This window comes from Neovison vison, chromosome 7 (genome assembly GCF_020171115.1).
Source record: "Neovison vison isolate M4711 chromosome 7, ASM_NN_V1, whole genome shotgun sequence".
In the NCBI taxonomy this organism is placed as follows: domain Eukaryota; kingdom Metazoa; phylum Chordata; class Mammalia; order Carnivora; family Mustelidae; genus Neogale; species Neogale vison.
This window is the reverse complement of record NC_058097.1, coordinates 189,282,110-189,293,717: the sequence shown is the minus strand read 5'-3', so window position 1 is coordinate 189,293,717 and position 11,608 is coordinate 189,282,110. Positions and strand designations below refer to the sequence as shown.

Genomic DNA, 11,608 nt, shown 5'->3' with positions numbered 1-11,608 from the left:
CTGATTGCCGAAATGCTCGGCTCCAGGAAGATGGTTCTGTCAGTTCGTATCTACAGCATGCTTACCGCACGTGGACTCCCATCTTGTGGACTCTGGATGCATGCGACTTCCTTCCCTGCCCCTTGCTGGTCCTCACCGTCTGACTCTATCCTGTCTTGCATCGATTACCACCTGTTGCTGGTCTGCATTCCTCCACTGCTCAGAGGATTGTAATCTCCTTGATGGCAAGATGATAGACTTCCCTCTGGGTCCTCTCTTCTCCGTGCTTAGCATCCGGTGACACTCAGCAAAGGCTTGTTGGATGATGGGTTGTCAGATGGCCACGTTGGCCGTTAGAGAAGCTGGAAATCACGGCTCTCCTGCACTGGGGCGTGCATTGCGGACAGGCAAGACGGGCACGTGTTGGGCACAGGGATGGGTGATATGCCAGGCTGAAACCCCAGCATCAGGGCCCAGCCAGGAAAGGGTTAAGCTTGCTGGAGTTTTGTATATGAAATGGCACCAGAAAAAAAAAATGTGTAGACTAGCAATTGAGCCCTGTCTCATCCTGGTTCAAATGACATTGTCTGAGCTTTCCCAGCCTCGCCTCCTGCACTAATTACAGACCTTCCTGGGGAGGAAGACTGGGACCAGGAGGGCTTCATTACAGGCTCCTTTGCTGGAGGGAGCAAACCCCAATGACTGAACCCAATGACCAAACAAACTCTCTTGAAGAGAGGCTTGGGGGTTCCTCTGATGCACTTCCCTGCTGCTGGCCACTGGCTGAGAAAGGGTTAAGAAGTAGACATGGACTGGAGGAATAGGCCCAAGTCTAATGCTGGGGTGGGAGGGCCAAGCCTGGGGTGTGGGGAGCAGCCAGGCCCAGGCTGAGCTACCCTTCCCTGCTCTACTCCACTCGCCTAGGCTTGGGCCCCCCTTCACCTCTTGCCCCCCAAGATGGCCGCTGCCCGCTGCCCGGGCTGTGTCAGGGCCTCCCCTCTGTGGTCGCCTGCCTGCTGCCTCTCCCTGTGGCCTGTGGAGACCTCGCCTTCTTTAATCTTCCATTTATCTCGAGGCCTCGCCCCTCTGAGTTTGGCTTTGATGTGGGGCCTGCTCCCAGGGGGGTGGAAATCAAGGGTTTCCTAGGCCTGGTCTGGACACTGCCCACTGCCCCCAGCCCAGGCGGGGCCCAGAGGTCTCCTGGCCATCCGGACAAGACCCTGAGGATGACTCCCACAGGCAAGAGGGCAGGAGATTTGGTCCCTGATCTTCAGGCCCATGGAGGGGCGGCTGCCTGGGCCCCAAAGTGGTGGACTGTGTTCAGAAACAAGAGCTTCGTTACCACACCGTGTGACTTACTGTCACGCCCGTCACCCCCACTGCTCACCCATCGGCCCCCCAGTACAGCTCCTGTGCAGCGAAGCACCAGGCGCCGGGCTCGGCATCTTCCGTGTATAACATAATTAGTCCTCCTAGCTAGGTGCTCCAGGCATCATTTTATTTTATTTTTTTTAAAGATTTTATTTATTTGACAGAGAGCGATCACAGCAGGCAGAGAGGCAGGCAGAGAGAGGGGAAGGGAAGCAGGCCCCTGCTGAGCAGAGAGCCCGATGCGGGACTCGATCCCAGGACCCTGAGATCATGACCTGAGCCAAAGGCAGCGGCTTAACCCACTGAGCCACCCAGGCGCCCCTCCAGACATCATTTTAAAGGGGAGGCAACAGCATGATTGATACATTCCTGTTCATCAAAATTTACTGAGTTCCTGCTATGTGCCCAGAGCCATTCTAGGCGCTGAGGGTATAGTAGTAAACACAGTGGACGCATTCTTACTCTTCTGTACAGGAGGTCGTAAATGGTCAAATACACATAATTGTCATATGAAGTCAGTACCTTGAAGAAAAGCACAGGGCCATCGTTTCGGACTCAGTGGTGTCCTGCGGCTTGAAGACGCAGAGACCAGGGGCGGCAGGAGAGATTTTGCTTTGTGACCATCTGCGGGAAACCATGTCCGGTAGCGGGAAGAGAAGGTGCAAAGGTTGGAGGTCGGAGGTCCTTCTTTTGCTGTGGGCACAGCCAGGAGGCCAGTGGGACAAGAGGTGGGCGGTGGTAAGAAGAGAGCTGGGTCAGGTCTGGTACTGCGGAGCGCGATGGGAGGGTTTGAGCATCAGACAGGTTTGATCTCATTTATGTTTTGAATCAGAGACTCAAAACTCTTTTTTTTTTTTTTTTTGATACTCAAAACTCTTAAGTTGCAGAGGCTAGCAGGAGCTCAGGCTCACCTGGCTACACCCAGATTCAGATCTTGGGGCTAGAAGTGGCTGCCATCTCCCACGAGGGGCAGGGGCTGTGGCCAATTCGCCTCTGCATCCCCTGAACCCCGCAGAAGGCCTGGCACAGACTGAAGGCTTGCAAATGCCTGCAGAAGGATGGGTCAGTTCCGGAACTTCCACGACCTGGTGGTGGTGGTTGGGGGCGCGGAAGGCAAGTCAGCTAAATCTCTCGGAGTCTCAGTTTGTCCATCTGGAAATGGGGGAGAAAACAGTTTATCTGTCTTGCTCAGAGAACCTCACCAGGTGGGGATCCAGTGGGCCCCGGTGTGTGAAAGGGCGAGGCACGGTGTGAAGTGTCCGAGAATGCTCTGCAGTCTGATTTCATCTGTCTTTGCTCCTGGATGGCCCCTGACCTGATGGCTGAGGACACATTTGCACCTTGTGACTGAGTGTCCCTGTCACCTTTCTGAGGTATGTGTGTGCCCATGTAGATGTCTGTTTACCTGTGTTAACGGCACCTGGAAGGCTGCTGCTTTGGGCTGGCTGTCTGTGGGAACTGGGGCTCCAGAACGGGCACAGAGGGAGTAGAAGACACAGACCCAGAGGACCTCCCTCTACCTCCATCCATATCGTGGTCCCTGGAATTCCCATCACTCCTACATCTTTGTCCCAGCTCACAGTGAAAAGTGAGGGAATTGTCTGTACATCTGTCATTCTATCCCACCTGTCTGTGGGGTCCTGGGGGCCAGGGCTACTCCAGGGACAAGATTGTATCTGCTGGGTGGTTGGTGTTTAGTAAGCCATGGATGGATGAGTGGATGGATGGTCCCTGGTCTCTGGAATCAGATGGTCCTAGAGCCAGAGGCCTCAGGACTACTTTAACCAAGTCACTCCTCCTATCTGGGCCTCAGTTTCCTTCTGTAGAAATGGATTTTTGTCTTCATTCATTCATTCATTTGCAGTCCTCCCTTGTGAATGTCTATGTTCTGGGCAAACAGACATTATTTAGAATCAGCGCTGCCCTCAAGAAGCTGAAAGGTGTCACAGGCACAGGTCGCAAGAATTGCAGTGTCAAGTGAGAAATGTCTCTAGGAGGGTATCGAAGGGGCTCAGAGTGGGCAGTGGCCTGCTCTGCATTGGATGGGAGGACAGGAAGATTTATTTCCCTGTACACGGCGTCCTTGATGTAGGTCTTGGAGGAGAGAGAAGTAGGTGTTTGTTAGTGTGGACTTTCCATGCCAAGGGGATGGCATGCCAAAGATCCTGGAGGTACGACAGAGCTTGGCACCCTGGGGAGAGTGCCGGCACTGGGGTACTGGCCCCAACTTATTGAGGCTGGTAGGGCGTGGTGAGTGACTGGGCTGGGGAGGGCGGCCAAGGGCCAGATCGTTCAAGGCCTAAGCCCCTTCAAGGAATTCTAAGCGTTATCCTGAAGGCAAATGGGGCCACTGGCAGATTTGGGGGTCAGAAAAGTAGCATGATCGGGATGCATTTTCAGTAAACCGCTCTGCGGTGGCGTGGACAACAGATCAGAGGTGCGTAAGACTAGAATGAGCCCGTGGAGTTAGGAGGCTGCTGCGGTTCTAACCAGGTGGGCGAAGATAAGGGCCTGAACAGAAGTTAACAATAGCCCTCAGTCCCCAGAGCTGACTGTATGCCAGCCCAGCTCTACGTTAAACATTTGCAAATACTATCGCATTTCATCCTCAGAGTCGCTGGTGCATGGGTGCTATTAGGATCCCTCTCCCCCTGCGGGAGTTCTGGTTAAAGGCCCCGTCACCCCAGGAAGAACATTTCTGCGGTCCTTTCCAGGATTCTGCTGCCTGCCTCCCCCGCCAGGGGCCATAGCTAGTGTATACACACCGAGGGGTGGGTCAGCCTGAGAACCTGGCCCTCACCTGCCTCTCTCCTTGTGCCCTGAGGACTGCCCTGTCAGGGCTGGAAGCGTCCCCTGAAGGAGCCAGGCCCTCAGGCCAGAGCTGAGCAAGTGGGATATTCTTCCCATTAAGAGGTTTCCAACAGGCCCACTGGCCATGTGGCTTCCCTTTGTGCTTCCTCTCCTGGGCCAGTTTGAAATGCCGGCCTCCCCCACTTACCTCTGTGGACTTTTCCAGGCCCCGGGAGCCAGCTGGGCCAACTGACGTCAGGACACCGGTGGCCTGCGAGCCGTGTGCTGAATCACCCCCGCCCCGAGTGGACGCCCCAGTCTCTACCTGCGTGTTGCTTTGTCCTTCACAGGTCAGGGCGTTGGTTTTCTTTTTAAATAAATAAAGCTGAACCTGACTCACAACTCAACTCAAGAGAGGCTGCCGCTCAGCTCGGCGTCACCATGGTAACCGCTCCATCCATGGAACACTTGAAAATGTAATTATCAACAGTGACACTGCCACTTCCTTCTGGCCTCAGAGCAGCCCTGGGCTGCACAGTTCTCAGATCTTGGGTGCCGGGTGAATGGCCCAGGCCTATGCCTGGCTCCCCCAAAAAGCACGGAGTTGAAAGTGGGGACTTGAAAGTGGGGACTTGAGGTCCCCACTCCTGCCGACCTGCTTGCTGCTTGCACGTCCTTCTGGAAGGTCCTGAGAAAGCCTTTTTCATCCTGGAGCAGGCTCTAGGGGTACCCCAGTAAGCCCGCAATTCAGAGCCATGGGTCTGTGGCTCCATCCATGATTTCTGTTGGGAGGATAAGATTGCGTGTCTGGTACAGCTCGAGGTGAGGATAAGCCTAGAATTAAAATGAACGTAAGGATGATAGTAATAATAACAGCTGTGAATTGAAGGCCTAGTAGCATCTGAGCCAGGCAGCCTCTAAGAAAGCTTTCTATACCTGTCTCTGGTCGCTGGCTCTAATTACTTACCTAGAGGCAGTTTTAATTAATTTAATAATAGCTAGCTTTTATTGCCTGCAGAGACACTGTGCTAAGCACCAGTGTTTGTTTTCACTGGGAGCAGGAGTCTTCCCATTTTACAAATGGGTAAACTGAGTCTCAGGGAGGTTTAAATAATTTGCCCGAGGTCACCCCGCTACGGAAGGATGGAGCAGCTATTTGGATTCAGGTGTGTCTGACAGGTGTCCTCATTATTTTGTTAACAGCTTAACACTCAATCAAGACTCAAGACACATACGAGCTGACAGAGGCTCCAGGTGTGCCTGATTTAAGAGACCTCCAAACGCCTAGACTGATAGTTCTCCACCGAAATGGTTCCTGATCACGCTCGTCGGTCACCCGGGGAGACTGGAAGAAATGCAGATTCTAGGCCCCCCAACACGAATTGCTTCAGGTATTTAGGTATGGTCTTGAGGATTCTGTATTTGAGGCAACACAGCCGGCTGAACTCTAACATCTGAGAATTTAGACTTGACTGCGTTCCTGGAGAGCAGGGACCATGTCTTCCCTGAGACATCCCTAGGGACTGGTGCAGGGCATGACCCTGAGTAGGGACACTAAAGGCACTGGTTGAACTTGAGGGAAGAATGAACTGGGGGGGTGCCTGGGTGGCTCAGTCAGTTAAGCGTCTGTCTTCGGCTCAGGTCATGATCCTGGATCCTGAGATCGACCCCCACAGCAGGTTCCCTGCTCAGCAGGGAGTCTGCTTCTCCCTCTCCCTCTGCCCCTCCCACCTGCTCATGCCTTCTCTCTCTCTCTCAAATAAATAAATAAAATCTTAAAAAAAAAAAAAGAATGAATTGGGGCCCATGAAGTCCCCTTGCCTCTACAGGACCATGTCCACCCCTCGCTCCTGAGAGTCCACAGTCCCCTCCCACTCACTCCTTACCCCCAGCCGCCAACCCCCTTGTCCCCCACCCCATCTTCCTCCCGCCCAGGGCAGAACTGCCCACCAGCCTCTGCCCCTGTCCCTCTGCCCCCTGCACCGTGACTTCCTCTGCAAGGGGAACAAAGGTGTATACCTGTTGTCAAAAAGCTTTACTTTTTTTTTGCAGAAACAAATTTAGACTGGTAAGCCAGCTTTCAAGACACTATCCTGATATCTCAGCAAAATGTCTTGGGTGGTCACCCCCAGGGTATAGAGGAAAGGTTGGGATCTCTTCCTCTGACAAGTTTTAACCACAGAAGAGCCTTATTTGCTAGAACTAAACACCCAAATATCAAGGAAGAGGGCGTTGGGTCTATGAGCACTCTTACCTGCATATTAGGGAACATGAAGCAGCCATGAAAATGGAAGAATATTTAATGATGTTGTCAAACGTTCACCAAAAAAAAGAGAAAAAAATGGGATATACAACTAGGTGCCCTGGGAAGATGTTTGTAAAATGAGGCCGAGAAGTCAGTTAGCCCCCCAAAATCTGTTCTTCCTTTTTTCTATAGTAATGAGAGCTCTACTCAGATAAATCCTATTTCCTGGTGGTGGTAGGGCATGGGACTTAGTTCTGGCAAGGTGCTATGAGTAGGTGGGATGCATGTGAATTCCAGGAAGCGCCCTTTTGAGGAAGGGGGGGGTCTCTCTTCTTTACTGAAAGAAGCCGTCTTCCTCCATCAACCGTCCTGGGGCCCTAGTGGGAGGCATGTGCTGATGATGGAGAACCCCAGGTAGAAGGAGCCTGGGTCCCTTGATGGTCACGGGGCTGCTATACCAGCCAGGGCTGCTTACTTCCAGACATCAGTTCCTAGAGAGCGAAACGAACATGTTGAAGCCACTGTTCCTTTGGGTTTTCTGTCATTTGTAGCTGAAACAATCCTAATTGATGTCAGATGTATTGTTAAATAAACAACAGAATGTGAGCTAAAAATAGTAGGAATCATAGGATTCCAATTTTATTGCAAAACGTATGTTTCCATATATTTACCTGTGTACCTGAGAATGTGGACAGGATGATTCAACACAAAAATGTTAGCAAAGGTTATTTTAGCAGGCTGTAGGATTTTGTGTGTTCATTTGTTTGCTTGTCTGTATTTTCTGACTTTTCTACAACAAAAGTGTATTACTTTTCTGTTAAGAAAAACTAATAAATGCTATAAATTGTATGATCCTAATGGGATCTATATGGATCACAATCATAAGAAATATACCTTATTCATGATTACATGGGAAAAAATGCTGAAATGAAGAGAAGTGCATTAACAATTAAGATCCAAGGGCGTGGGAAACTGTTCAAAATATATTGTGAAGGGGAAATATATATATATATATAATATGTAAAAAATATATTGTGAAGGGGAAACAATGAAACAATATAAAGCCATTTTTTGGGTAACAAGAATAAAATGAACCTAAAATAAATACAATATTATATGTCAATTATACTTCAATTAAAAAAAAAAAAGAATAGGGTGCCTGGGTGGCTCAGTTGGTTAAGTGTCTACCTTTGACTCAGGTCGTGATTCCGGGGTCTTGGGATTGAGTCCCACATCAGGCTCCCTGCTCAGCAGATGGTCTACTTCTCCTTCTTCCTCTGCCCCTACGCCCCGTTTGTGCATGCTGTCTCAAATAGATACATAAAATCTTAAAAGAAAAAAAAAAAGGATAAAAGGACATGAATGCATGCTAGAAAAAGGACCAGATATGAGGACCAGGATGTAAGTCAAATGGATAAATGGTCTGTTTGCCGAGAAGAGATTCTGGTGATTCTCTTCTCTTTCTACCTTTTGGTATCCCCTGAATTTCCCAATAAACCTGCATGAATCTTATTGACTTAAAAGTATTTTGATTTACAGGTGCCTGGTGGGCTCAGTTAATAGAGCATGCACCTCTTGATCTTGGGGTTGTGAGTTCGGGCCCCACGCTGAGTGTAGAGACTACTTAAAATCTTAGAAAACTGTTTTTACCGAGAGCAATTTTAACAATACAGAAAAAGATGTGACAGAGAACAGTAAAACACACACATCCATCTCCACTGCCCAGAATGAAAATGATCACTATTTCATTAGATATATTTTTAAAGAATTTATTTATTTATTTGACAGAGAGAAATCACAAGTATGCAGAGAGGCAGGCAGAGAGAGAGGAAGGGAAGCAGGCTCCCCACTGAGCAAAGAACCTGTCACACGGCTCTATCCCAGGACCCTGGGATCATGGCCTGAGCCAAAGGCAGAGGCTTTAACCCACTGAGCCACCCAGGAGCCCTAATTTCATTATATTTAATTCCTGTCTTTGTTTTTAAGAAACAAGGATTAGCAGGAGAGGAGGGATGTCTATCGGGATCCTGGAAGAACACTTTCTGGGATGGCCCAAGGCGGGGTTGTGGGAGGGCAGGCGAGAAGCCGCGCTCAGGGACTCCGACTTCCTTCCACCTTCAGCTGAGGGTTTGGCTCCAAGTGCCTATTTCCAGGACGGAGGCGGCCTGGGTGCGAGGATGCCAGATTTGCCTGGCGCTGCCTCTGGAACATACGGCAGCAGGCAGGGCTGGGAGAGGAGGGTCCCGGTGAAGCACTTCCCTCCTGAGGTCACTTGGTGCCCAACGGGTGTTTACAAAGAGGGTGGGGCCCCCCAGGCACAGGGCTCTGAGGCCTTTGCTCTCTGCGGAGCTGGCCCGTGGCAGGCCACAAGCAAAGGGTGGCAAAACCACTGTCTCCTGCGAAGCTCAGAAGCCGGGCCGCGGCTGGGAGGATGCTGGGAAATGAGGGGCCTGAAGCGAGGTGGTACAGTGGTCAGTGGAGGTTAAGGGGATCCAGAAAGAAGAAGGGGAAAGGGAAGTGGCAGGAATGTTCACGTTGACTGCACTTAAGACCACGGGTAGTTATTATCTCCGTTTTACAGAAGAGGAAAGAGGCTCAGAAGGATTGGGTCCCCTGCCCCGGGGCCTCATGGCTCCTGGACTGAGGTCCAGGCTGAGATTCAGAGGAGCCCAAGGTTCGTGCTCCCCACACCACGCCAGGCTGAGTCCCACGGGGCGATTACGAGGGAGCCATTCTGCTTTGCTCGGAGACCGGGGCAAGGCGTGGGGTCACATAGAGGCTGATTTTCAGGAGGCAGTGGCATCTGGGGATGATGTGCTCAGAGACAGCCTGTCCTCACTTGGCATGAGTCCTCCCCCCCTCTGTAAGAGGGGCTGATAAAGTTGGAACTGATTTTGGAGAAGAGTTTACTGGTGTCCTTTCTTCTTGACTTTGTGGAGACCTACAGCCTCCAGGCTGGTGGCCAGCTTTCCAGGAAAATATTAGAGTCTTTCCCTGGGAGTGGAGATGGGGATGACCGTGGAGCCACCCAGCCCTTCTCTCCTCACTTACCAAATGCAGAGTTCTCCCTGATTCTCTCCTGCACCAACATGGAGGTTAGGCTGGTGTGTCCATTTGCGTGTGCACACGCACACGCACACACACACACACACACACACACACACGCAAGCCTTCCTACAAGCATCAGCAGAGGCAACCTCCCAGTGGACCATCCTTTTCGGCCACTGACTTGTCTCCGACATCTGGCACACACCCCAAAGGTGGCACAGGCCTGGAGGCCCACACGGGGTGAGGGGAGGGCTCTGCAAGCCACCCATTTCTTCCTTGACTTAAATGCCAGGGCTAGTGCCCTCTCAATGCCAGAGCCAGGGGTGGTGAGACATGAAATCATCCGGGGGAGGCTGGAGGCTTCTAACAGATCAAGTTGGTTGGAACTGTGGCTCTGCCACATTCTGGCTGTGTGACCTTGGGCGGCTTTCTTAATCTTTCTGAGGCTCCATGCCTTAATCGAATGGGAGGGGGACGTTTTGGTTGATGGTGATAACAGGCTCCCACCTCCTCTTCTAGCCGCCAGAGCAGGAAGCCCAAGAGTACGCAGTGGTGTCCTGGTGTCACACACAGAGCCTGGCAGACGGCAAATGCGCCGTGGCAGCATCTGATACTTGCGTGGCCCTCTGTCTCTCCTACCCCCAACCCCGTCCAGGGAGCCAGTCTTCACTCTGGAGTGGCCGGGGAGGCACCAGGCCTCCTCCACTGCCTTCGTAGGCATGGAGTAGTCCCTTGTTCAGGACTGGGGCAGCTAGCACGTCTGAGGAGCTGACTTGACTGCGGTCAAGTCTGAGGTACCATAGATATGGGTCCCGGTCCTTCGAGCGGGGAGACCAGCACTACCCCCAATCCTGACGCTTCCCTGTTTGATGGCCCCACAGTGGCTGTGACCGTGTCTCTTCTGCCCCCACTCTCCAAAGACCCTCACCGCTTATGGTTCTTTCTCCTAGTGCTGCTCACGTTGTTCTTCACGGCCAGGATGAACGTGGCTCCCGGTTACTGACCCCAGTGTCCTTATAACGCAGACGAGGACACTGAGATCCAAAGGGGTCAAGTGACTCTGTCATCATGGAGGCAGTGGCCCACGTGAGTCTGTTTCAAGGCTGGGAAGACATGAGTGGACGAATGGAGCCTGCTGGGCGGGAAGACATTCTGCATGTCCGGACCCCATCGGGTGACAGAGCTTCTGGTTTGGGATCCATGGGTTCCGGCTGGGGGCTGCTCAGTTCTGCTCACTGGTGGCCTGGTTTGCAGGATGGGCTTCAACTCTCCACCCCTCCCCACCCATGCTCAGGAATTGCCTGCCTCCTGATTTCAGACCTCCTATGGTTAAATTCGCGTGTTGAAATCCCGATGCCCAATGTGATGGGGTTAGAAGTTGGGCCTTTAGGGGATGCTCAGGTCACGAGGGTGGAACTCTTTGAATAGGATTATATATAAAAGAGACCCCATGGAGCCCCTTGGCCCTTCCACCACTTGTGGACAGGACAAGGAGTCGGCAGGGTGTGACTCGAAAGACGGCTTTCGCCAGAAGCCGTCCCATATTGGCACCCCGATCTTGGACGTCGGACCTCAGGAACTGGGAGAACGACATTTCTGTGTCTGAGCCATCCAGTTTGTGGTCTTTTGTCCTACTGGCCCCAGCAGACCAAGACCCTGCTGCTCTGTCCAGGGAGACTGCCCCATCCACAGCTGGGGTAGGAGATGAGGACCCGGTCTGGGCTAGAAGTGTGGAAAGAGGGTGTGGGAGTGGGGAGGCATGTGGGTTCGTGGCTGTGGGGAGGAGGAAACTCAAAGGGAAGAGGGATGGGTAGAGAGCCCAGGGCTGGGGCTGCCCACGGAGAGGCCGAGGCTGGAGGTGCTGCCTGAAGCTGGGGTGGGGGGCAGAGAAACACCTGGACTTCTCTCCTCTTCCCGCGCTCCCCTTCCTCTGACACCTTTCATTGGGTGAACCTAGTCAGAAGCCCGTTGGCAGGGGAGTCTGGCGTGTGTCATTTGCCCTCTGAGATGTTGAGCAGAACAGAGAAAGGTAAGGAACAGATGTGACAGCAAACAACAAACAAGCGAGCAGGATCCAGACCTTTCCAAGGTGACGTCCTGTTCCCGTGGCCAACCCCAAGCCGCTGTAGGGCTCCTGTGGGGTGGTGGGCGGGGAGGCTCCTGATGCTGATGACC

The 11,608-nt window shown here is 52.3% G+C and overlaps 1 long non-coding RNA gene across 1 annotated transcript; it reads right to left on the bottom strand.

The window, feature by feature from the left end:
• Positions 1–2,176: 2,176 nt before the first annotated feature.
• Positions 2,177–4,433, bottom strand: LOC122914316. Its single transcript, XR_006385780.1, has 2 exons — positions 4,349–4,433; positions 2,177–2,502 (listed from the first exon to the last, which is right to left on the bottom strand). It is a non-coding gene; the product is annotated as an uncharacterized LOC122914316 (long non-coding RNA).
• Between the last annotated feature and the right edge of the window lie 7,175 nt (positions 4,434–11,608).